Genomic DNA, 4,895 nt, shown 5'->3' with positions numbered 1-4,895 from the left:
ATGGGTCGCAGGGGGTCGAGCGGCGCGGTTGATCCCACGAGGGAGAGGCGCGGGAGGTCCGGGGATGGCAGCGGGCAACGGGGCAGCGCCGGGCGGCGTGGTCGGGGCTGAGCCCCGATCCAGATCGGGGTGGGGCGAGAGGGAGGAGAGAGTGGGGGAAATCGTGCGAGGGAGTGGGGGGTTAGGGTTCCCGTCGGTGGGGGTTATGGAGGGGAGTGGGTGGGGCGGCCTGGCCAGTGGGCTGTCCGGCTGGGCCGGTTGGCCCAGTGGGGGTGAGATTTTGTTATTTGCTGTTTTGTTCTTTTCCTTTTATTTATTCTTTTGTTTGTTTTTATTTTACTTTTCTTTTTGTTTAGTTTTTACTAAAAATCTAAAATGACCCCTAAATTAGTAGTAACACAAGACCCACTACAACCAAAAGGTTTTACCTCAAAACCATTTAGTTTAGTATTTTATTAATTATAAAAGCATTTAAATATTGGTTTTTGTTACGGTTTTATTCACCTTAGAGTATTTAAACATTTTATAAAGTGGCGTTCCCTCCCCACAATTACTTGCGATTTATTTGTCACAAACCGAACATTTTACTATTAATGTTTGAAAACTTTTGATGTTTGCCTTTAATCAAATTTTGAATTTGGATCGGTTTCAAACTAATGCGAAATTAGCAACAGTAATCAAGGTGATGTGGCATCGTTAGCAGAGGTTTACTGTAGCGTAACTATCCGGGCGTTACATCTATCCCGCTCTTCCCACGCTCTCTGGCTTCGCCATGGTCCGGCAAAAAATAACCGCGTACTCTATGCTCACACTTGAGCGCTGATACCAGATCGATCGGGGCGAGCGCGTTACCCGCATCACTGTCGGGCTGCCTCCGGATTCGTCGGAGCCGGAGATGGAGGGAGAGGAGCAGTAGCCGGCTCCAATGGAGGTGGCGGATTACGAGGCGGAGTAGGAGCTGACACCGGCTCCGAGCTTCAACATGGAGGACGCCGAGCAGGAGTTCGCGCCCGCCCAAGTGGCCGAGATGGTGGAGCAGCAGGCCATTTGGAGTTCATTAAGGATGATGCCTATGTGAAGGCCAACCGACAGTTCATCCGACAGGAACAAGCGGCGACCGACATGCTCTTCGTTGAGGTCGAGACGGAGATGGATGCGGAGGCCGACGCAAGAGCCGGAGCTGCGCGCTGCCGTCCATGTACTCAGAGCCGGGCACAGAGATAGTGGACATCTCCACGAAGACTAAGGTACTTGATCTACGTAGTACGTGGATTTTATGTTTTGCATGTTTTTTTATGAATGTAAGATTTATTGTATGGGGTATTCGGATGCAGATGAGCAAATTTAAGGGCGGACCGGTCATTACCTGCGGACGCATCTAAGTGTATCCGTTGGCGTTTGAGAGTCCGAATTTGTCTACTTCGACCGTAGATGCTCTAAATTATGGCACAGCATATTTTCCTTGCCCGGCAAATTGGCCTATGAACTTTTCGGTTGAAATTTGAAGTCGACATGATTTAAGTTGCATGTAGTCGCGACACGATTTCCTTTCGACACTCTTGGTCTGCAACCTCAACGTTTGTGCTCTGCACACACATTAATAAGCCTGGGGAGAAGACCCGCGTGCTCGTGCAACCCTTGGGGAATTGAAGAAGCTTTTGCATGCAGCGGCTGAACCAGTGCACCAGCCAATCGTCACATTGGCGATCGAGCATGCGCCGAGACTTCTCCCCAGTCAATTATACTAGTGACGCTCCCTAGCATAGGTCCACTGGCCTCCCGCTGCCATCGACATGAGCTCGGCTCCTCGTGACGATGCCACTATTCCTACCCCCGTCACCATGCCCAGTTAGGCACGCGCGCTGGTTCATGCCGCGACCGTCAGGCAGCGCGGGCCATCAATTGAGGCACGCATGGTTAGTTCCTTCCTTACACTGATCTGATTAATCTGACTGGCCGATGGATGATGCAAGGGAGGAGGAGGGGCGGGAGAAGAGGATCACGTACTCGAGGGAGCTGCTGCTCGCCGTCGGCGGCTCGGAGGCCTGCAAGGCGCTGCCCGCCGGCCGCTTCCACCTGCTGCTGTCCAACGACCCGAGCACCGTGACACTCTGGGCGTCGGGAGCGGCGAGGGGTTGCGATTGCTCGTCTCGCGCGGAGGCTCGGGGCGCCCGCCCGGCTGGAAGAGCATGCGGAGCTGGCCACGGGGCTTTGCCTCGGCGAGCCCGAGGTGAGTCGATTGGATTTCGAAACCGGCTACAGATCCATCTTCGTTTCTGCCACGTCGTATTGATCGACGTGGTGCACTTGATGATGAGTTGATGACTGATGGATTGGTTTGGTGTAACAGAGCCGGAGTCATTCCAGACGGGCGTAGGGAGTAAATCCAAGCCATGGCCATGCACACGATTCTTCAGGTAATTTTTTTGTTTTGTTTAACATAATGCCGTAGATTCCTGGGCTATGGCCGGAGCGAAGGACATTTTGCTAGACAGTTTAGTTCTTTTTTTAATAGTTGTACATTAATTTGTGTATGAAAAAATAACACATGTTTTGCAACACTTTTTGTTAATCCAAAGAACTCGTGCTTGAAGCAAGTGACTTGGAAAAAGGAATATGTTATATTCTTTATTCTTATTTTTATCTATGGAAGTATAGGTACACTCTAACAAAATGAATTAATTAGATTTCATGAGAACTGATGTCAGCGTGAACACGTACTACAAGCTCTTGTCCCGTTGCTTTTAAGTGGCCGGTTCAGTAGAGCTCATCCGCGTGATATTCATATTGCCATCCTGCAGTACTGCAGGCTGCCGCTTTGGTGAGGATTGCCTCTTCACCCACGACTTCCCGGGCGGCTACCAGGCCGTGGCAAACCTGGGCAGCCTGGGCGGTGAAGCTCCTTCGCAAGACGAGAAGGAACTTTCCGAGCCTCTGTCCCAGGACAAGTCAGCGCCACCACACATAGAGCGAGGGACCGCTGGTCGCCACGCACCTCCACTGGCGCCCAACCCCGGCACGGCAGCTCCGGCGGGTTTCGGCGCTCCGGCGACGGCCAGGATCACCGTGGACGCGTCCCTCGCGGGCGCCGTCATCGGGCGGGGCGGAGCGACCATCAGGGAGATATCCCGGGCCAGCGGCGCCAGGCTGCGCATCCGCGATCACGAGCGGGACGCCGGCCTGAAGAACGTGGAGCTGGAGGGCACGCCCGACCAGATCAGGCACGCCAGCGCCATGGTCTGGGAGCATCTCCCGGTGCCCGGCGGAGGGCGATATAACGGCCTCAAGACCAGGCTGTGCGCGCACTTCGCCAGAGGGTCCTGCACCTATGGCGACGGCTGCCGCTTCGCCCACAGCGAGAGCGAGCTCCGCAGGCCGGCCCCTGCTGCTCGAGAGCCGTGTGGTTGGTAACTGTCCATGGACGACCGCTGGATGAGACCAGTGTAACTCTGAATTTGGGATTATGCCGTCGATTTGATGGATTCCATATTGCATTTTAGTCATGACTTTTATCAGCATGTTCCGTCTTTAGTACTGTAATTCATTTTCTCAATTATCTGTACTATACAAAATTGAGAGTTTTTTTTAAGTTCAAAATTGAGAGTTTTTAGGGTACAATTGTACTACCGAGTATTAAGTTGATCCAATGGTTAACATGATTTCTCTCCGAGTTTGGTCCGAGGCTAACTTGGTAATATGGATTTATGCTTTCACGTGAATTTTAATAATCAAAGGCGCAGATCCAGGCCTCCCTCATCCAGGACGTGTGCAGTTCGGCCGCCACCAGGTCCTCCACCGCTCACTGGAGCGCGAAATTGCTTCACTTACGGATGATGCTTACGGAAACTGTCGTACGGACAGATGTGCCAGCGCCTAATTTATCCCTCCCCCTGAATTTCGGGGATGGGGCCCTCCTTCTAATCTGATGATTTCATTTCAGTCCGTAAGTTTAAATGCGTTGAAAGTTGCCTGTAAGTGTAGCATCTCTCCATTGGAGCGCCTCTCTAGCATCCCGATGCCGCCTTCGCTAGCTGCACACCCATGCCTATTGACAAAATAATTTTATTTTGGATATGTTCATTGCTAAAGAATTCCGCAGCAATCCGCGCGGCGTTATCCGAACAAGCAATATGTCATATGCTTGTACCCGATTTTTTGCCGTCCATCTGGGGTGATGTCCAATCAACCTACTCCACCATGTTCTCAGCCATGCAATGTATTCCATGGTCATGTGATATTTTGTTATGTGTATATGAACCTGTACCATAATAATTATGGGGTCGTAGCCTATAGATTCTCCTGTCAACAAGTCCTTTGGGCCCATGTCCTTCAAATTCGTGCAAGTACTGCACTGCTCATTAGCTATGCTAGTCTAGGCACAAAATCTGTTACGCATAACGTTTGAGGCTGCTATTTAAGAAATGACACACATATGTTTAATCTGGTCGGTAATTATCTCATAGTATCATGAACATTTTTTGGGGGAATTACACCATAAAGTTATGCGGAAACGATCTGTAAATGGCTCTGCACCAAGATTCACTCGTGAATCATGAATTAATTTGCAAATTTGGGTGCGGTTGTGTGGGGATGGGCGTCGTGGTGGTTCGTGGTGATGAGGTTGCCCAAGGGGATTCAGATTTTGAATTGTGTCCCGCTTGGGTGACGAGACACGACCCGTAGGCGAGTACGCGGTAGGTGCAGGAGTAGATAGGTCGGCAAATACAATGTGATTGTATTCGTTCTATATGGCGCTAAGAAAACTGGAATAGCCATATACGGGTGGGCCATGTGGGGCAGGCTCACGCTGATCCTCATGATTCAGCGACAACAACCTTGCATTTCGCGCAACCAATGGCATATTCGCTCTATGTATTCTAAGATTTTTGTTTTTC

General features: G+C 51.0%; 1 pseudogene; it reads left to right on the top strand.

Moving 5' to 3' along the window:
- Nucleotides 1-1,793: 1,793 nt before the first annotated feature.
- Nucleotides 1,794-3,572, top strand: LOC123130522 (zinc finger CCCH domain-containing protein 14-like; annotated as a pseudogene).
- Nucleotides 3,573-4,895: the final 1,323 nt, after the last annotated feature.

The sequence above is a fragment of the Triticum aestivum genome, chromosome 6A (assembly GCF_018294505.1).
Source record: "Triticum aestivum cultivar Chinese Spring chromosome 6A, IWGSC CS RefSeq v2.1, whole genome shotgun sequence".
In the NCBI taxonomy this organism is placed as follows: Eukaryota; Viridiplantae; Streptophyta; class Magnoliopsida; order Poales; family Poaceae; genus Triticum; species Triticum aestivum.
The sequence above is the reverse complement of the archived record's forward strand: the minus strand, read 5'-3'. Positions and strand labels throughout refer to the sequence as shown.